General features: G+C 38.8%; 1 long non-coding RNA gene and 3 pseudogenes across 2 annotated transcripts; 1 reads left to right on the plus strand and 3 right to left on the minus strand.

The window, feature by feature from the left end:
• Positions 1-775: 775 nt before the first annotated feature.
• LOC146479482 (uncharacterized) lies at positions 776-10,015 on the plus strand. Of its 2 annotated transcripts, XR_014864815.1 has the most exons (4): positions 776-983; positions 3,326-3,393; positions 5,070-5,136; positions 9,874-10,015. It is a non-coding gene; the product is annotated as an uncharacterized LOC146479482 (long non-coding RNA). The 2 variants fall into 2 exon arrangements; XR_014864814.1 differs by lacking the exon at positions 9,874-10,015 and having other exon boundaries at positions 5,070-5,216.
• Positions 10,016-10,551: 536 nt separating this feature from the next.
• LOC146479483 (uncharacterized) lies at positions 10,552-13,170 on the minus strand (annotated as a pseudogene).
• Positions 13,171-15,703: 2,533 nt separating this feature from the next.
• LOC146479484 (uncharacterized) lies at positions 15,704-17,349 on the minus strand (annotated as a pseudogene).
• Positions 17,350-21,124: 3,775 nt separating this feature from the next.
• On the minus strand, positions 21,125-22,111 carry LOC146479485 (uncharacterized; annotated as a pseudogene).
• Positions 22,112-22,499: the final 388 nt, after the last annotated feature.

The following is a 22,499-nucleotide window of genomic DNA, read 5'->3' on the forward strand; positions in this document are numbered from 1 at the left end:
CTCAAAAGCCATACCCTTTCGGGCTGCACACAGCTGTACGGTTCCAGGGTAAAAGGGAAGACAGTGAGCGATGGTTGATGTACTCTGAGCGTGATAAAGATGTCCCGATGGTCCGTCTCGTTGCTGGTATGCCTGATTCTGCGTAATATACGCTGTAGGTAATTTATGTAGTCGCCTGGAATGGTGTAAAGCATAATCGACGCGAACATCAGCTCTAAGCTTATCCTGCCAGCAAGCTTTCGCTCCTTCTCTCCTCCCCCCTCCTCCCTTCTCGAGAGCCTGCTCGCAGGCTACTCAAAGCTGTTTAAGGGATCTCCATCCTGGAGTGGTCAAGAATCTGGGAGACGCTGGAACTGCTGTTAAAACATTTCAGTGTCTAAAGTGCAGCTCGTCGTTGAACCATTTAGATCTTGTGTACACCATTCCCTTGGACATCACGGAGCTGTGGGGATGCGGTGTGACCGGCGACGCCCATCATGAAGGCTTTTGTAGCTGGGGGGTTGCTCGCTGATTTCCCCAAAAGCCTCACATCAAAATTGTATCTGCAAGTGTGACATTAGGACTTTACTATTGATTACGGCTGTAAGGATTGCAATGGTGTCTTTGTAACTCTTTTTTGTTGTTGTTTAATTTTCATTTCATTTTGTCGGCACTTTTAGGGACGAAAGCTAAGGTCCCAACCTGTCTTGCGATCGATAGTATCGACCACTGCATCCCAACGTGCTTTGCGATCGTAGCGACCCACTCAAACCCGCTCAAACGCCGTGCAATCAACTATCCACCCTGCCGCAATCGACTGTGTCAGGTTCTCCAACCGTGCTTTTTTGCAGTTTTCCTTTGAAAGTCGAAAGCAAAAGATTCCCTGACCACAAATGAGGGAAGCACACACTGAATGAACCCTGTTTAGTTTCATTTTCGGCGAGAGACACAGTGATGTTCACGTCGGTGAACACATGCACAGAAATTGGAGAACTTTGTGCAAGGTGAGTTCAAATATTTATTCGAGCCTTGTGTAATGTTGGTAAGCGTTAGCTAGTTTTAATTACTTTGTTGCTTTTGTGAAGGCTAATTCTCATTATCTTATATGTCAAGCTAGGCTTAACCGCAAAATACTGAGCTTACTTCGAAACGCTTCTTAAAGCAGTGGCTACGTGCAGACTGCCAATCGATTGAAATTGATCGAAATCGATCGTGGGGTGTTTTCGTTTCATGGTGCCAAAAAGATAAGATTTGTAGTTTAATATGGCAAACACCTGGGATTTCTTTTCGGCACGGGAATTTCGCTGGGAAGGGACTTCAAATTACGGACTTTAATTTAAACTGTACCATATTTCTGCATTGAAACAAGTTAAAAATTAAAAGATGATAATGTTTCCATCCGTACTGACGCCGGCCAAAATAAAAAGAGCAACGAATTTTGAATGAACGATTTTTACTTGCTTTTGTATGACTCGACAAAGTGCGGGGGAAAATGTTGTCGCTAAGGAAGAACGGACACTGAACAGATGCGACCTCTTACAAGAAATTTTGATTCACCCCGCTGTTTTCTAGAACTAATTTACTAATCCATTTTCGGATTTCCAAGAAAAAGGACATCTCACGAAATCCAGATTTGTCATACTCTACAAAATCCTTCCAAGAGATAGATTCCTTGGATCTGAAATCCCACAAAAGATGAAATCTGAAAATGGATCACAAAATTCCAAAACAAATATGCCTGGAATTTGCCATGGATGGATCAATGTTGATGATCAGCAACAATCATATTCACTGAAAAAAAATCATTATCAATTGTTATGAATTGATTTCAACTGATATTAATTGAGAATACGTCTTTTTGATAATTGTTGCTTTTTTTCTCTTATGCATCAATGCAGATAATTGTTGTTGTTTCTCTCTTCTATTTTCCAAATAGAATATGATTTTCAGGTTTTCTCTTAGAAAACGATCGATGCACACATGAGGTCTAGAAAAGCAGCTAGTGGATCGGCAGGTTCATTCATTGATCTCAAACTGAAAGTGCATCATTTCTATTTTTTTTTTATTTTTTTGACTCATATGACTAAATCATTGACTAGTGCTGTTGCTACACTGCCATATTGGTGTGCCAAAATTGTAAAAAAAGCACCTGCATCCTGTAAATGATGTCATTTTGAAGTAATAGATCAAACATGAGGAAGAGTGTTTCCTCTGATTTCCAAACACCGAGAAGTAGGTTGGAAAAATGAGGAGCGGCCGAGTTTTTTTTAACCAACTTCGAGGTGTTTGGAAATAGGAGGAAACACTCTTTCGAGTGTTGAATTTAGCTTCTCATACTATTGATAATTCTTGGAGAAATTCGAAGCAAAAGTTCACAAAATTTTATGATATTAAGACCACATTTCCAAACCTCCTTCACGGTAGTGATTTCCTTTGTTTTCTCTTCATGAATTATTAATGAGATTGAGAAGGTGTTTTTGTACCTGGCAGTGGCTTGTGGCAATAAAAGTGGATGGTTGTACTTTGTAAGAGTGTCATCGATTATTACAAATTAATCGAGGGGAAGAAATGAGAAAATCATGCAAAGAACGGAGATCATGGTTGGCAGGGTGACCTCACAATTAAAAATTTGTAACACCATCAAGCGTGTGAAAAGCATTTCCTGGGGACGCTATAAGCTGGGATAAATTTAATATTGACTGTGCGAACTTTGCATTATTTTGGGCCAAAACAAGAAGGTTCAGATTGAGAAGAGGCAGCAAAAAGAAACGAGAGGGCAAATCGCTTGTGTGTTTCTCGCCTTGAATTAAAAATTGTATGTGTTTGTTTCTTAGCCATAAACAAAGACTCCGCACAAGTTGATAAATTCGCTTCGAAATTAACTGGCAATTCCTTCAAATCACTTGGGAGTCTGTCGCCTCACAGGAAAAATTGTACATGTTTGCTTCTTAGGGCTGCACAAAGACTTATCTGATTAAATTTTTCATTAAGGAATGCTTTTTGTCTGTTTGTCTCTATTTTCATTGATGAAACATTGCAACTATATTATCTTGCATAAACAAACACATGTCCTTGTGAGTGGATCAAAGTCGTCCATGTGATACGAGGATTAAATTTCATCAAAATGTTCAACATTTTTACTTTCAAGCTTGTTTTTTTTGGAAAATTTTTAATTGACAGCTAGTGTATTTTATTTGATAATAAAAATTTTTTCAAATTTTTACTATTTTAGATCACAGGGGTTTTTTACCCTGGTGACCAAAGGGTTAAGCGACCTCTCTTTTGTTACCATCTTAACCACATTGTTTGAATCAATTCACATGCAATGCTGTATTTTTCCCTACAGTTGATAGAAAGGATGTCCAGAAATGGGAGACATGCTGGCCAATCTTTTAGCTCATGTTTATTCTGAAGGTGAGTACTTAAAGTCTGCACAGGTTCTTGTGTTATAGGCAAACATTAGTGTCCATGTCAGGGTCTATTATATTGTACTGGGATGTGTAAGGAAGATGAGCTTTGTATACATTAATACATTCACTTCCATAGCAAAAACATATGTAAGTCAGAAAACTTTGTACTGCTAACATTATTAATTGGCTGGTCTTTGCCAAATTTAAATTTTAAAAGAATGCACCCCAATCTGTTTGGTGTGCTCTTATTTTTGTGGGTGTCCTGTGTAACTAAGCAAAGTCATTCAGGAATGTTTTGTTGTTGTTTGTTTGTGTATTATTAATTATTTTGGGTTGAGCACACACTGGTATTTAGTCTCTGGGAAAACAAATTGTGTTGGATGTTATGTAGGGCAATTTGTTGCTTGGTGAAACAAATATACCAAATTTAATGTCTTCTATTTGTATTTTTGGCTAGTTAAATGTCGAACATCGACCTGAGTTCTTAACTGATATTCATATCATTGATATTCAAATGCAACACTAAGCTACTACAAGTGATCTGTTAAATGGTACAACAATTCCGTGGCAATCCACAAGAGTGGTCATTGATACAATTATTTTACAAAGATGCAATGTTGCAGGAAATTTACTTTGGAACACACCAAGGAATATTGGTAGAGGGGTCCTTTTATTTCTCATAAATTGCACATGTAATGAATTCAATGAATTGTCAGTTAAATTCAACCATTACATGGGGCCAACTCACTGGACAGTAGGGAACTGTGAACACTCTATTTCCCTCTGTTCCATAAAAAATGACCTAATGCAAACCAATGACAAAATGCTCACGTCATCACACTTGCCTTGCTTACAATCATCGTGCCCTTTTGGTACTCTCTTGTATACAAAGTACTATTGTTCCTATCTATGAATTTTAAAAAGTGAACACAAAAATCTCTGAGGATCTTGGATATAGACATCCCGTTTACATAACTTAATTGTCTGAATATTGTGTTGTTTTGAGAGGCATTGAATTAGGAGATGGCAACAGTCAGTATCATCGGGATATACATTACACCAAGTTTATAAACAAGACTCTGCAGTAGAGTAAACTGTATCTGCCCAACAGAAGACTAAAATTGGGATGTGCTTACCTGTCATTTCTTGTCTAATTTTCCAGCCAATCACTGGCAAAAATATAGTAAATGAATGGTATTTACAGAGAGCACTCCTACTTGTTTGCTGAGAGTTTTAATACTGTGATTCGCTCGCTTTTCGGAGTCAGAATACAACATCGGGTGAGATCTTGTTCAAGCAGAATTTCATTACGAAGGTTGGACTATCATTAGGATTTTGGCCAGTTTAGTGTTGTTCTCGGATCTTAGTTGGTTTATTGTAGATGTAAATGTGTATCACCAGGAGAAATTTCCTCTCTTGACTTCATGGAAATGGGGTCCATACAGGCCATGTGAATTCAACTTTCAACTTCAACTTTATTAGGTGTTTGTATAAATTTACATGTACAATTTCTTGGCGCCGCAGGTAGCCAAGCTAATCTAGGCGGGCCAGGTGGTTCACCGGTGATTTATCATGTTTTGTGGTACAGAAATGCAAGGGATGCTTTGGCTTAAACTGTGGACCTCTTTCACAATGACGTTATTTTTGTTTTTTAAATTTCATTTTTTTAATGTATTTTAGATGTAAAGGACTTCAATACACCAGATGCATTGACAAGCAAGATCAGGGCAATGGCTAAATTTTTGAGGTAAGATTTCATACTCTGGATAAGTTGTTGCATCTGTATTTTGCTTTGTTAACAAAGGAAATAAAATACCAAATGAATGTACAGTGCAGGCCAGAATTAAGCGAACTACGCAGACGCGTTTATACGCAGGAAAAACGCGTCTGCGCGTATTTTTAGACGCGTCTAAATGTGCGCGTTTTTGCCATTGTTATTCATTGCCGTAAGTTCTCTTCGTGTGGTATTGTCAAACAAAACAAAAGACTTCAACGGGTTAACAACAAACACAAAATTAGCATTTTATGAAATCAACGAGCGACAGCTATCATATTTCGAATCTTATCCGCTTCGTAAATACTGGCGGCTTTAAAAACAACTCCAGCCGATATTGAATATTCACCGTATGTTATAGGAAACATAAATCTTAGCTTATTAGTCGAATACTACTTGTTCGAAATCAAAGCGCTCTGTGCGCGAACTCGTGAATGATAGGTGAGTGTTTCGAGTTATGCCTTCAGTTATTTTAAAAATTACACGCACATTGTGACTCCAAAGAGAGCGTTTCGAGGTTTCTTCGAAGGGGCGAAAATGGCGCAAGTTGGCTATAATTGGAAAGGCACTGTGGCTCCCGTGTTGATTGAAAAAAAAATGCATCCAGTTTTCCTTACAAGAACCTCCGTACATCGTCTTGTCGTCGAATGAAACTTGATACATGTGCAGGAATTTGGTTGCCTAGCACATGACTGAAATCTTCCCGATGTTATCAGCGTGGCAATTTCTTTCTACGTCGAAAAGACGGCTTCTGTCAGTGTTTTACAACATTAGAAGAAGCTTTCAATCTTGCAAAAGTTGCTATTATGGCTTTATCCAAGTGAACGTAAATATAGGAATGCATCAAGCGTTGCGGTACTCAGTAGACTCTCAGTGTTTTACGTTTAGGTTTGTTCCGGGGAATCGATCTTATCGGTCACACTAGACCCGAATGAAATTTTGCAAAATTGAAGTTTCTTATTTTACCCTAAGCCTTTAACCAACGGAATTGCCTTGGATCTTTAAAGTCAACTGAACGATTACATTTTGCTGCCGGAGATAGTAAATGCTTGAGGTAGAATGAAGGAAAGTTCACGGTATTGAAGTCAGCAAATCTGAACCGAAGCGCGCTAGAGGAGCAAAGTCTGTTGAAAATCATTTGGTGGTTTGACTGGTTTTATTCCGGGTCGTAATTTATTTGTTTACTCTATATGATTTACCCACAAATACTGTATTATTCTCGAACTACCCGAATCATCATTGCGGCAAGGAATAATTAAGAATAGCCTTTTAATAGAAATATAAACAAACAAGTGAAATCCTTTCACGGTCTACGTACGCAGAGCTCGTTTCGTGAAGTACAGATCTTTAAATTTAGAAACCCTGCATTCCCGGCGCTTTATTCCTCTTTTAGCTTGACACACACAGAAGTCTGACTGTTGTAGTCTTGATATCTTCAATTCTACAGATTTTATTCATCATTTCGTTTCGTTTCGCAAAATACAGTAAGCCTCGCGGCAAGTTTTTTTTTTTTTAAGTTCTTCCATGCGCTCAACAACATGGAGTTGTTCTTGCGCTGAGCCAGTTCTACAAGAAAGTCGACAAGTGTAGTCATACTTTGTCAAACCCTTCTGAAACGCTTTTCCCAGGCAATTCAAAAGAACAATGAAAGGTCAACAATACGAAAACAATGAGCTAGCTCATACATACTAATGCGTCTGACTAGACGCGCATCTGCAGATTTTTAGACGCGTATACGCGTCCGCAGCAGACGCGTTTTACATGTATGTTTTGGTTCGCTTAATTCTGGCCTGCACTGTAGGCTGGATGTATTTGCAGAATTTACATACAGCTAGCTGTGATTATTTCAGTTGTCCATTTTGCAGTTGTGTGCATAGGGAAATGTGGCCAGACTCACAATGTCCACCTTAGTCAAGATGTATAATTGGTGTTGAGAATGATGTATTATTCAGTCAGTGACATAGGCATACTTGGAAAAGAGAAATCCAAGTTCTCCTAACAGTAGTTAAACCTAAAACCTGGTTCTGATGCTCTACCACTGATATACAGCTGTATAGGAGACTTGTGCAGGGCTCAAAATAATTTTTGGACAGTTGCGGGTCATGTTGACCGGCCAAACAAATTTAAGCTTGGTCATGTCTTGTTTCTGACTGGTCCAAATATTGAAAATATTCATTTTAAAGTAATAGCCAATTAAGGTTACAAAAATATTGCCTCGTATGCTCAGGAACTCGTTGCTAAAGAGTATAAAAGTTTTGATCGCTAAAAGTATCACTTATGTTTCGCTATTTACATTTCTACAGGCAGTGGCTTCTGCGTGCTATTTGTCAACTGAAAAAACTTGTAATGGGGGGCTGGAAGTGAGAATGACAATCAAAACTCGATACATCAGTTATTGTCAGTAGAAGTGCTCATAAAACCGTAATGTGATATTACTCCGTACATAGTTTCAAATAAATTTATGACTTTGGGTGTAAGCACTTTGATTTTGTGCCAAACACTAATAGGGCATAGGCTCATGCTACAAGTGACAGAACTTTGCCTTTGCTCGGCAAGTAGGAAAAAAAGGAACGCCATTGGCTTCATGTCAAGTGTCCAGAAGATAGGATTTCATTTGTGTCCTTGACTTCTGGATATCTTTCATGTATCATGCTATACCGGTATCCCATTTCAAGCTAAGGGAATGACGTAAATAACTATTCAGTTAAGATTACACATAACAGTAAAACGCCACAGTAAAACCGATGTTGTTCGTCTGCAAAGCTTAGCAGCCAGGGCTGAGTCGCTCGAAGCATGGTTAGCGCTAACCATTGGTTAAGAGGTATTAAAACCTATAGGTTGTCATGGTATTTAACCCGGGTTAGCGCTAACCATGCTTTGAGCAACTGGGCCCAGGCCTTTCAATAAATTCTTCTTCTTCAAGACTGCTAAGAGATTAGCGAGAAAGCCTACCTCACTTTCCATTTCAAAACACATGGATCTCAATATCACCTAATACATGTACAGAGAAGCTCGTTCTATACAGTACCTGATTGAATTACTAAAATATGCTAATGGGAAAATACTGTTAGTCTTAGACATCTGCGGAAGTCATTTTCCACAAGAAGACTTTGATAAAATTGGTGAGGAACACCCGGATGCCAAAGCAAGAATAAAAGATATCGAGAGTTATCATTTCAATCTGTAAAAGTGGCCCAATGTACGCCGTGGAAACTGAATTTTTTTATTTTGTTCAGTACAAGCGAACATTTACCGGAATTCTGTTTGACGAGTAGCACCACGACTTACAATGTAGGTGTTCAACTTGTCAGCACATATTGAAAGAAACATTGTTGACCTACGTGTAACATTCAAAGCATTTTATGATGTATTCTTTTCTCATGATTTTGCAGATGATAAAACACGCTACGAACATGGAATTTTCTGTCTTTCTTTTTTTTTTTATAAACCACTTTTGAGTATTATTTTTCCTGGACCGCGCGACAATTGAAACTGTAATTGCTTGTTCATAGCAGACGTTGATCGTTGCGATATTCATCGCAAACCGCTAAACCACCTTGGCATCAGCACAAAGTCACAGAACGTGACCATCTCATCTGTATTCTCCTAATTTGTGACTGTAAGCAGCTAAGATATTTTATGACTTAACTGTTTATGATTTCCAGAATTAATGTGAATGAATTTATTTTTCTAGTTATTTATTTGGAAGCCATGTACCTTACCGATCAAAATGACCGCCTGACCCAAATTTTGTCTGGACAAATTGTCATTTTGACCGGACATTGTCTGATGACCAGACGTTATTTTGAGCCCTGCTTGTGGGAGAATGGCTAATAAGTCCTTGTGACAAACATCCTGGCTACTGCTGAGATTTGAATTTGTGTGGCATTTGCACAATGTTGAAAAATCGGTTGTTTATTGTAAGGCTGGTAAATAAATGAGAATTTTGTAAATTATTGAGTCATTGACAAAGGCATAATTTAAAAAAAATCTGAGTTCTCCCAACAGGAGTTGAACTTATGACCTTCCAATTGAAGGGGTGTGTGGAATAAGGCCCCAAGTGACTTTTGATGTAAGATCAAATCTCCTTTTGTTCCACAAGTGAATACAAGGCAATTTGGGAGGGAGGATCTAGCAACTATCAGAAGTCACTTAGGGCTTTTTTCCAGGCACCCCTTCAATTACTAGTTTGGGTGCTCTACCACTGAGTTATAGGAGACTTGTGAAAGCTAAGGGCATTAAACGGGGTTGTTGTGTTGTTAGGTATTGTTTCTTACCAGTTATGTATTGTTGGAATAATAATGGTTGTTTTTAAGAAACAGTAGTTAGAATGCACATTGACATAGGAGGGTTTTGAGAATCTGGCCCTTGGTCTTTGAGTGTGAGGCTGGTGTTATCTTTTTTTTTGTGACAAATGGCAGTGCTTTTCATAATAATTATGAAACACAATGCCATTCGTAACAAAAAAGGTGAACTATTCATACGTATGTGCGTTTAGTAGTAAGCATAGGAACAGTGTGGTGTACATAATTATTATGTTAATTGTTTTGTTCCTGTGCTAGCTAGTAAATGCATGTATGTATGTGCACAGAGGTTTGTATGAAAGCAAAGTTGCTTGTACTCAAAGGCCAGGACACCAGGCACACAAGTGTAAAGTGGGTGATTCACACTTAAAATGTCAAACCCAACACAAGAAATTTCCTATTGTAGGTCTGTGTGTGATTACTGACAAACTGTTGGGGAAACAGAGTGAAAGGTAGTTGCCACTGGTCACCTTGTCATTGATAGGGAAGTAGTGATATGCCTCCCACATCTGTAGTTGCTCAGCTCTGTGGATGACGTACCGTACCGCTTAAAGGTAAGTTACTAGTCACATTTCATTTCTTGCAATTCGTGATTCGTCACATGCATGAGTTTTGATACCCAATGAAAACACAGATGAAAACCACACGTGCTTTGGATCACATATCAAAACCACGAATGGTTTTCATCTTTCTTCTCATTGGACATCAAGATTTATGGATCAAAACAAAACAAATTGAACACAAAAACAATACTTCAGTTTATTTTATCCTTTACCAGGGTATTAAGAAATGGAACCTTTTAGAACAGTCTTTTAAAGACATAAATTCTTTTTAATTTTTAAGCAACGTATCAAAGAGCGTGTTTTTAGCTAGTTTTTAATTCTTATTTCTAATTTTTTTTCTTATTGCTGCCTTTGTATTTTCTACTTTTAAATAATTGTAAATTTTAAATTGTCTGTAAGTTTTTAAAACATGATGTAGTTTCTTTTTTTTCTCAATCTACAGGGCCACACTGAAAATCACTTTCGTGATGTGGGCTCCCTGTATAAAGATTGTTATTATTATTATAATCATAATTAATCAGCTACACTGCCAGTTCATTTTTTTCGTTGACAAAAATTTTTATATCACAATTCGTGAAAAAATAAGCATTCGAAAATGAAAAACCTTCTGACCTTCTTTCTTTGTATCTGTTACACTTAAATTTTTCTTCCTTATTTTCTGTCTTCGTTTCTGCTCCTAATAAAGCTGATACATGAGAAACTTTCTTCTCACTTGTTTTCTCATAAGCAAATAATGCATTAGACCTGTGCCCGGTTCTCTCTCTAATTCATTTATTAAAGAGTTCAGAAACACAAGTGACATGCAAACAATGGGCGGTTTTTCTCTTGATTCCCACAGCCTTGCACAAATTCGGCAAAATAGAATTCAAGGTGTTAATCCCTACCGGACTATTCTCAAAAGACAACGATTTCGACTTTGGCCTGAAATAGAAAGCTTCATTTCTTTTTGAAAGAGTTTCAACCAATCCAATGTACAATTTATTGATAAAACTGCAGTAAACGTCGATCACCCTCTTGACCTCTCTCATGGCAAATATGCCTTACTTTTCTTGGTTCATACTTAAGGTCAGTAATACCTCCATGGAAAGTTTTGCATGTACAGTTTCTTCAAAATTAATAACATTTGGCCCTAAAGAAAAGTTATTCACACAAATCTTCCTATGTTCACCACCACGCAAGCCAAACATTTTACCATTATAGAAATAAATAGTATGTAATAATTGCTTAGCTGTTTCGCTGCCAAATACTGTAATCCTGCACTCCAGAACTTTTCTTTGTCCTCGTCTGTCACAGCTTCCTTCTCTTCTTTCTTTGTTTGCAAACTCACACTTTGCTGCGTACTATCCTTCATCTCGGCATCAAGACAATGACGAAAAATAGGAAATCTGCAATAAAATATAGAAAATTTTAAGCAAGGTCAATCTATATTCTAACTGTACTCTTCAATGAAAAGAGTACCTTGCATTGAACATAAATTCTATATCCTCTCTTACCTTTTATGCGAAGCATTTAAAGGATTTAATGCTTCACTTCCCACAGTTTCATCTAAATGCCTTCGGATGCCACAGATAATTCCATAAAGGGTCCTTGCTGGATACACCTTCCCTTCACTATTCGCAACCTCCTGGACAAATTTACTCAGCCAGTAGCAGGGCTCAAAGTTTATTTTTGGCTCTGGGAGCACCTGTGCTACCAGGTGTAAATTTCTAGGCGCATTTCCGAAATTTTAGGCGCACAGCAAAAAATCTTAGGAGCACCACTGAAAATACTGGTAGCACCAAAAAGAAAAATCAGAAGCTTCAGACATTTTATTAGTGATCGTTGATAATGGTGTCATGACGACACCGACACCTTGTTAACTTCTTTTTCTTATTTTCGCTTGCCGATCGTTAATCAGCATGGTAATGTTTTATTTCAATCGTGCGTTTGTTTCTTTCAGTCTCTTACTGTACGTTTGAGATAGCAATAATACTGTTACATTTTTTTGAATAAGACAAAACGAAGGTAAGGAATAACGTCATTGAATCCTCTCGATCAGACGAAATCCTTCAAGTCCCACGGATTATCCGACGGAAAGTAATTCATTTGGCTACTTTCTGTAGGCAAGGTTAGCTCGCCTTGATCTCTGTTCACTGTTTAACCACTTCACAACTGCTGGAGTTGGGTGAAATGTGTTGGAAGGCAGCGGCCGACTGTTTGAGAATAAATTTTCTTTTTGTAAATGAGCGTTTCAAAAAAGGGAATAAATTAGATTGTTGACAGCGCATTGACTTAACTGTAACTCTAACTTGTTCTTACCTTGAAGAAAAAAAGTCTCTTAACCCAGATTGTTTAAACATTCTTGACTCTTTAATATCGGCAAAGCGAACTAAATTGCGCAAGAAGCACGTGTTTCAGAAGGTTGCCTTCACTCTTACGTACGTGTCAGCGGTGCGGTCACATAACCGAGAAGAGTCTGGGGTAAAGTCTGGGGTGGGATGAAACACGGACAAGAAATGGACTTGAAGAAACAACAAATAAAACACACTGATGCAAGAAAAACGGTGTAACTTTCTTATGTGGAACCCAATTGCGTTACATCCACATTTGAATTTATTATTTCAAGCTTCTGTTTCGTGTTAATCAGGCAGAGTACACAAGAATTGTCAGGTGAGGAAACAAAGTGGCCCCGATTCAGGCGCACTGAGCTTGGACGTTTTTAGGGGCGAGAGTGCGATCACGTAAAATTTTTAAGGCGCAAAATGAAAAATCTAGTCGCATATGGGACCAGCTGGTCGCTAATTTTGAGCCCTGCAGTAGTTTAAAGTGTTGGCATCCATATTTGTCAAATCTGTACTCAACGACTGAACTTTGGAGAAATCTCCATAATCTTTAAAAGTGCCACCAGCATCAAGTACAGGAACTTTAACTTTTCTATTTATTTGCCATTTGCGAAAAATTTTAATCGCCCATTTGGTTTTGTAGGCGGTTGATTTAGGAATGCTCCCTTGCAGCAAGTTCATTGCAGATTCTTCCCCAGTTTTTGGAAAACGAAAACGACTTTCGGTATTCGCTGCAAAAGACTCTGCCATCTTCACCGCCACATGACTTACAATGAACAACAACAAAATTCCCACATTTTGATTATTATTAAAATACATAATCTCATGGGAAATTAAAGCACTGAAACAATGCCCCCCTAATTACTAAAAAAGTGTGAATAGTTTTAGAAGCCAAATCAAAAACTTGTGCGTTGTGTTTGACCGGGGTCTCCAGACACCTTGAAACAATAAAAGCACTCGCCTACAGCCTCGTGCTTTCGTCTGTTTCTCGGTGTCTGGTAACCCCGGTCAAACACTCGCACTCGTTTTTGATTTAGTACTTGAAACGGTTGAGGATGACGTTAAATCCCATAGTATATGAAGCACTTATTGAAATTTTTATCCCCTTTGCATTGTGGCTATAGTTTAACACTAGCTGCAATAAGTGGTACAAATCAAAAACCTTGTATATCATGAGTTAAAGAGTGCTTGTACACAATAAGAAATAAATCTCCTAACTGGAAATGTATGTTTTCATGCTAATGCCAACTGGGTTTGCATTGTTTGGTTGACCAACATGAATGTTGCATGTTAAAGAAATGAACTCAGCCAAAGTTAGTGAATAACTCACAACTTACACTACATAAAAGTATACAATAGTTAAAGTTTTAGTGAATTTGATGTTTTTTGGTACGATAATAATAATAATAATAATAATAATAATAATGACAATACATAGAGAAGGTAGTATCAAGCAAACTTGGGGTTAGCTCTGAAAAAAAATACTATTTACATTTAAAAAGTTAAGTACAAAATTGTATCAACTATCTAATAACTATACTGGTAAGTAACTAAAAGATAAGTATACGATGAAGAATTAAAAAGTAATAAATTAAAAGTCACAAAGAGAAAGACCATAAAACAATGAAAATGACACCCAATTCACCTGTAGCAACTGCAACAGAGCCTGACGATGTAGGATGGGACTGTGCAGCCGCAGCAGGCCCTGCAACTCAACAAGAGACTGAATCATGGCACAGTAGTCCATTTGTCTCTTAGGACAGAGGAATGTCAGCAATTTGTGGCTGATCTGGTGTGAAGTTGGTATTTGTCATATTCAAATCTATTTTAATGGTCATCCGCTTGCAGTCTGTTGAACAATTTGACAGTAGTGGAACATCAAGGGGACATCTGATATTGAGAATGACCCTAGCCATGTACTTTTGTAGTCTAAGGATATGATGACTTGTCTGCCAGTCACCAGATCTTGATGGGAACAGTGTTGATAGTTGTTTTGGAACCCATTGTTTGATTATACGACTTGGAGCTTTCTCCTTTAGAACTTCTCAGCTACTTGTGTAACATAATGTCCAAGACTGTAGGCCTGACTGACTCCTGTTCTGAGCGGTGTCCTTAATTCCCATATCTGATAACGTTGGAACTGGAGATTTGCTGCACAAGGGTTCCTCAAACTTGGAATTGTGGTACCTCCACATTCCCCTGCCTTTGGTTGCAGGGTGGTAGTCTTTTTGTCTCTATTATTGACTTTCAATTTGTCAGTCAATTTAGTAAACAGAGTTTGAATATGTCATACTTGTTCATGAATCTGGATGGTATAAGCGATCTAGAATCAATAATTGATGAAACATTGACAAGATTGGTCTCTTGAACTGAAAATGTAGGGTTCAGAGTCTAATCCCACCCCCAATAACATGTGTCTAGTTTGTCCTAAACAATATATTCCTGTAACAAAATGTAGGAAACAAACAACTCTGTGTTCATTGTAATCTTATTCTCCAGTGATCATGTAACCTAGGACAATAAGTGAACAACTGGTTTTGGCTCTTGTTTTTGGTCTGGCGGCATTACTGTTGTTGAGGTCCTAGCCAACTATTACAGGCAAACACTGCAAAGCTCACACTGTCTTGAGTGTGAATGCAGCCAAAGTAACTTGCATAGTGGGATTCTTTGGTGCAATGAAAATGAAGGGGTTGCTTAAAGGAAGGACACTTGTGTGGGGGCTGTGGATATGATGATTGTCCAGATGAATGTGTTGTTGTAAACTGGTTTAAGGTGGCTTGATGGTTTCAAATCGCCAATTTTGACAACTTTTTCTGAAACAGTTATCTTTTCATACATGGCCTCTTATTAAATTCGCAACACAAAGCAGGCCTTAGGGAACAATTTCCACCATTCCTTTTATTCTAGTTGCACACCCCCCTTCCACGAGCCACACCCATTTCCGCAGGACAGATACGAGGCATAATAGCAAACATGATATCTTGTCTCTGCTTCAGAGTGGTCAGTTCAAATTTTGCACACTGCTATGTGATTACCAGAGCTTTGCAATGAACTGGAATCATCAGTTCAATTTGAAATGCTTTCTAATGACGCTGTCACAAAGAAAGTGAAAAAAACACCCCTCAACATCTCTCTGGCAAAATGTTAACAGCTCAAGGCAGGGTGTCCAAAACACAGGTATTTCAATTCACTGTGTAGTTCTATTGATACTTAACTTTCTGGGAAAATGTCATGGAATTATTCTAAATACTTTTTGAGATATTGTGTTTACGGTGGCCGAATACATCAAAGATATGGAATTTGAGAAAACTAATTATAAGTTCAGTCACTCAATTTGATTCACAGTAAAATCTTAAAAGGCTCCTGATGCATACGAGGGTCCTTCTAGGGCCTCCAAAACGTCAGTGTACCCTTTTTTTACAGTTCCATATTTGTCTTCTATTCTTTGAATGCTCAGAGCTCTGTCTGGCGTGGTGCAGTCTATCATGGTCATGTTCATTGCAGGCATTCTCACAGTACACTCCTGGATTGATTCCATACTTCTGAAGCACCAAAATTATAGATCCTGCACCATCATTGACGTTTGAAACTGCTAGAAATGCAGCAAGTTCAACTGTGTTCAATCTAGAGTGAGTTTTGGTTCTGAGTGCCTCCATGAAGACAATGTGCAAGGAGATCTTTGTTGCTTAGATCTTTAAAGATGGGCCAGATAGTGTCAGCAACAGCCCTGGGAAGGGGATGGTTATGCTCATAATCAGAGGTTCCCATGGCTAGCTCCCTCTGATAGCCACACCAGGAATCCTCTCCAGGTGGACAAAGGTGATGGTTTGGACTGTCATCTGTTGACTGTAAGTGATGCCAAACAGCCAGGACAGCATTTTGCATCTCCTAAATGTCATGAATGTTGTTTCTGATTGCTCTCCCATAGTACCCCTGAAGTTTATCAATTGTATTTTGGTAAGCCTTCCAGTACTACCAATTGACTTGCCATCATCAAGACGTGTTTGGCCCAAACCTTTTTTTCCAGTGACCAAAGGAACAACACATTCCAGCTGGGCTTTTTCCTAATCACTCTACACTGCCTTCTGTACAAGAAGCATGTGGGCCTTACTATCACCATCTCCCAAAAATTCAGTGCATCCAACAGAGTAAATCTGCACCGACTGCTGAAAAATGGCTAACAAACCAGAGGAATCCATGGATCCTGATGTACCCAGGTAATTAGCTTCACAGAGATGGTGGTGTCCTTCCCACCAGTCCTCGAATTCTTGGGTATCTTCTTTACCCAAGGTCTGAAATTGCGCTTTCCTGGTCCCCAATGCGACAAAAAATTGTGCACTGGTGACCAGAATTTCACAACTGGTCACCAGCGGGCGATTAACTATTTCATGCCACGATCATTCTACAAACAATAACTTTGATTTTCAGCCAAGTCAATTAAAATGAAATTCAACGCCAATTGGTCACTTACTTTTTGTCTTTCCGCTGCTTATGAAGTATAAAACCGATTTTCCTGTTATGATAAATCTACCGCAATGCTTCACAGTACAATCAGTGCAAAACTTCGCCACCATGCTTTTTCAGTGGTTTCCCATAACATACGTATTGCCGGTGCAAGACGCCACATGCATTCTTTCGCTATGCATATTTCTTCAGGCAATGTGGTGTCCAAAGATGTTCTTTTTACCTTTCCACTGCTTTTGAAGTATAAAACCGATTTTCCTGTTATGATAAATCTCTCGCAATGCTTCACAGTCAATCAGTGCGAAACTTCGCCGCCATGCTTTTTCAGCGGTTTCCCATAACATACATATTGCGGGCGCAAGACGCTACGTGCGTTCTTTCGCTATCAATATTTATTCAGGCAATGTGGTTTCCAAAGATGTTCTGAAATCTGTGCATAATTTATTACAAAGTAGAGAGGGAACATCCGCGAAGATATTGGTTGAGGATTTAGATATTCTCTGGGCTGGGGTGTCAAAAGGTGGAAATGTAGATCTGTCAAAGTGGTCAAAATATGATTTCAACACTATTTTCCTGATGACATCGATTGCGATTCCAAACGCATTCTCTTCATTCTGATTCTTAAAAGAAAAATGGACAACCAGAATTTTCCATCTGGCGACCAAAAATTTTGGTTTGTGTTTCGCTGTGAAGGAAAAATTTTATTGACACTTTTTGGCAAGCACATTTTTCCACATGGCGACTGAAAAAAAATTTCAGTCGCCAGTTGACACCTGCCTAAAAAAGTCAATTTCAGACCCTGTTTACCTCTCCATACAGTACATTCCTTACTGTCCTTTGACATGATCTCCACATCAAGCACTTTATCAGTGATGGTAGACAGAGCAGGGACAACTCCATAAGAGGATGAATATCCTCTTTTTTTCCATGCGCCATCTCCTGACACTCCAATGTGAAAGATTTCAGGTTGTTCTGTGACTAAAGATCAGTTCACTTTCACATTTAGTTTCGATAGATTCTCTCGTGTAACAAAAGCTATCTTCGTTGGATTGCTGAATGTAACAATGAATTGACGACAGCCTTGAAAAATGTCAATCTTAATAATTTCTTCTCTTATTTCATAACGGCATTTTACTAATCACGACAAGGTAACAAATGTGTCTGTTTTCCTTTATTTTACTGGAAAATAGGACCAGACGTAAGCTTGTAGGTACCGATGGTTACAGCTATCATCCATTTGTTGGTCCTTCTCCTTATGTGATAGTAAGAAAACATAAAGTGTATGAATAAACTTGCAATAGAAAGCAGGGGCGGTCACTGTTGGAGATTTGTTATGTTCCTAGTGGTTCTCTTACACCCCACAGGTGGATCGGTGCAAGGGCCTATCAAAGTGGGTTGCGTCCTAACCTTTCCTGGGAACTTCGTTGTCAGTCTGGGTAACAAGCGGTTTGTACTTGGCTTATATCAGGAAATTAGTGATTATGATCATGCAGTTATTTGAAGGAGGTCCTACAACATTGCTGTCAAAAAGGGGTTTTGACTGCAGCAACTGAGCTTTTAAGCTGTGGTTTAAGGCCACTAGGTTCACAAAAGAGCCACTAGTATTTTAGTGGTTGGTTTTGTGAAGAATGAGCATGTACCCAGTGCCCTCTTAGAACTAAGAAGTGCCAATTGCCCACGATGGCATATTTAATTATTGTTTGAATGCCGCTGTTTACGTGCAGGGCCATTGTTGATCACCGCCTCCTGTTGCTTAAAAGCCTCTCACAGCTTCTCTAGTTTGCCTTTTAAAGTAATAAGTTGAGCCTTTAAACTTTCATTCTCTTGTATAAGTATTTTCAGGTTGCTTTTAGACATGACAATATTACACGGATATAAGCTGGACAATCATAGAGCTTAATCCTTAATCCTGATTTATTTTAGTAATTCTAGTCCAGTTTAGACATGCATGCATAAAATGGAAGAGTGCATAAATGATAATATGTTGAAATATATAGCCACTATGAATTACAGAAGCCCTAAATCTAACTTTTCTCTACTTAATTTAGGCCTAAAAGCAAGTTATTGAAAGAAGTCTCGAGATGGAAAAACGTCTCAGTATTTCACTTCTCAATTTTATGCAGTTCATCTAACACAGTCCATTTATACAATATAATAATATAACAATAAAGTGACGTTCTGACTGATAAAGTAGTTCTTTACGAAAAAAATGTCTCATGGGTTTTCCATTGCCAGACAAGCATGAAATATGTCATGATAATTCTCAGGACAAAGGCGCACTTGGCACTCCACGCAGCCAAGCCTTCTCTCCACTGTAGCTCTCTTGTTTGGTCCCAAGGCACATTGATGGCACCTTCCTTTGTTCAGAAGCCCCCTTTTGACTCCATTCACAGATCCATGGCCAGGTGAGCCAACCATGGGGAAGGGGGCAGCAGACGGTCTTCCCCTTGGTTTGCAACAGGTTAAAGTTCCACAGAGAGATTTCACCAGACTCAATGAGTACTCTTTCTGGTCAAGAAGATAAAGAGGGTCTTCTTCCATAAGGCCATTGTTCCACTTTTTGTAACTGGGCTGGTAGATGATAAATGCATTCACTCTGCAAATGTCCAGCATATGCAAACAAAAGCGGACCCACCATCTTCTTGTCTTCAATCAATGGCATATGATTTCATTAGTTGGTCACTTTTTGTCAATGGCTCCCGTGTTGGTGTTGTAGTCTTTGACTACAAGAGGAGCAGATATGGCACGAATAGAACCATCTTTTGTTTCCTCCCAACAGTATCTCCACCTCGTGAAGAATGCACATTAGAAATAAAGCTTACATCCTTAGTATCTTTCCACACAGTGACTGTAACTCGGTCACTGGTGGCTGAGTAGTAGTCCCCTCTTTCCTTATTTTTAGAAGGGCTTTGTCTTTCAAAGCTGTAGGGTAGTTTTTTTCTATTTACTCTTAGAGTTCTATTTACTCTTAGATTTAATTTATAAATAAATTTTTGTTGTTGTTGTTGTTGTAGAGTTCCTACAGAATAAGTTCCAAACCCTTTTAGTTTTTTGCACAATGCAAAACTGCTAAAATATCATGGCTTCAGTTGTTTAGGAGAGAGTGGCATGTAATAGCGTAATAGCCACAGGAATGGTGTAGTAGGATTTCATATGGTCATTTTTGTCCATACCACCTATGTGTTTGTTGTAAGAGGACACCAATTCCACGTATTTTATTTTCTGAATGGTGCCAACTTTCTGCTTCCGGTTGACTTCAGGTAGATTATCTGCTGGAGCCTGAGTGTAAGTACCTGCTGCATGCACTGGTTTCTTGTCCATCCAAGTCAGTGCCAAGACTGGACCTTTCATTCTCCATAGCACATATCCCCATTTCAGTGTTTTGATGACCTTTCCCTGTACAAGTCTTCCACCAGCTCATAAGAGGTGAAAAAATTGCCACAGAAAATGGCATACCATTTCCCCTTTATATGACAACATAGGTGGTTGACAACAATATCCCAAACCATGTTGAACACCCTGCGGGGTTTTACCAGAGTAAATGTCAAATTCGCACAGATATCCATTCATGCTGTCTGCCCTGCACCACATTTTAATGCCCCTTTCGATGGGCTTCATAGGCATATATTGATTCAGTGATGTCCTTCCTTTATATTTGATCGTGGCCTCATCAATGGCTTGCTGACAGTGAGGATCATAGTTGAGACGGAAGTTTGTCTTCAGATCTTCTTAAAATTCCCTCACTTTGAAGAGCTTGTCATAGCTTAGCTCTCCTGGTTGAGGCATTTGTGTATTGTCACACAGATGGATATTGTTCCAGATTGCTAGGAATCTGTCATGTGGCATAATTTTAGCAAAGGACAAGCAGAGCTTATTGTGAATGAGGAAAAGAAGGGAACCGTGACTTACAATGCAAAAGATGAGATTTTAAGAGCAAAATTTAATTGTGGATACTGGAACTGTTATTGAATCAGTCAACATTAAACAGAGGACACGATGACACTTGAAATATTATTGCTCAACTGTTTCCTTTAATGATTTGAGAGGCAAAGGTCTCAATATATATAACTTTTTTAATACAATATAATAACATTAGAGAACTATGTTTCATCTAGAAAATCATGTTTATAACTTACAATGTTTTTTTTTTTTTTATCAATAAAGATTTGGTAATGCAGAGACATGCAAAAATTAATGATAAAATCCGACGTTTCGGTGTCTTCATGACGCCATTGTCAAGGAGAAATAAGAAATTACAGAGTCTACGGCAAGGTGTAACAATAAATTAGCATATAGTGTTTAAGGCTAATTAAGTAAATACTTTTGCGCGAATAAAGTCGTTTTGCACGTTCAGAGTGGGTTTTAGGTCTCTGATGAAAAGCATTTCATTAACCAAACAATCAACTTATTTCTACACTTTTTCAGAATGCTAAAACGCCCCAGTAGGTCTTTCGGGACTTCGCCATGCTGTTCGTGGTAGTGTTTATACACTGAAGATGCTTTTTGTTTATGCCCATCCACGCGTGTGTGTCAGTGTCCGCGCGTATAGCGTACATAGCCCGCATCACACAGGTCACATTGAAAATGATAAACGATGCGTTGTTGGTTGACGATCTGTGGCTATGTTTCGCGTACTTTTAGATCTTGCTCAATTTTGCGGCTAACGAATACTGGGTGGACAGTTGTCTGCACCTTTATGCCGAGATCCTTAAGTTCTTTTTTACATAATTTGCCGATTCCTGGTCTTTAAACGGTATGACTACATGAACGATGGCTCTTGGTTCTTTCGGCATCTGTGGGGGGTGCTGGTCAACTATTCTTGAGTGTAGGAAGGTGTTAATGGTCGAATTTATCAAGCGTTCAGGATATTTAAGGTGTGCGAAAACGATCTTTAGGCGATCACACTCTTCAGAGAAATAGGCCCAGGAGGAAGATAATCGGTGTGCGTGATCAAGCATTGTTGTCAGTAAGCTCCGTTTGTAGCGATTGTCTACATGGCTTTGATAGTGTAATATTAGACCTGCGTTTGTTGGTTTCACATAAACCTTGGTTTCAATCCGCAGTGCATGGTTGAGAAGCTCGGTGCCAAGGAAAGGTAGCTTGCCGTTCTTTTCCACCTCCATGGTGAATTTGACCGAAGTGTGGGCACTGTTGAGGGTATGCAGGAAAGTAGTTGCTGTTGCTAAATCAGGCATTACAGTGAGCGTGTCATCGACATATCAACGGTAAAAGGATGGAAGTTTTCCTTGCCGCTCAAGGGTATCTTCGATGAATGACATGAAGACGTTAGCTAATAAGGGCCCCAGATGGGACACCATAGCAACGCCATCTGTCTGTTCGTAAAGAGCCCAGTCGAACTGAAAAAGTTGGCCTTTGGTGGCTACGCTTGTACTAAAAAAAATTGAAATAGCCAACTGATTCGGTTATAGTGTACTTGAATAGAGCTGGCATTCATCAGAATTATATCAATTAATTAATGATAAAAAAAGTTATAACCTAGCTTACACATCACAAGGCTGTGCTCCAAGAAAACCAATTTAAGGAGCCCTTTGGGCTTCCAAACATGTCAACTACAGTTCTCTATGCCCTACAGCCTGCAATGTTACAGAGCTGAACTTCTAGACAAGAGGGTCCGTCCGGGCTACCAGTAATTTTACTCAGACACCTGAAGTGAAATGTTAGTT

Source organism: Pavona decussata, unplaced genomic scaffold (assembly GCF_977016875.1).
Source record: "Pavona decussata unplaced genomic scaffold, jaPavDecu1.1 SCAFFOLD_58, whole genome shotgun sequence".
NCBI lineage: Eukaryota > Metazoa > Cnidaria > Anthozoa > Scleractinia > Agariciidae > Pavona > Pavona decussata.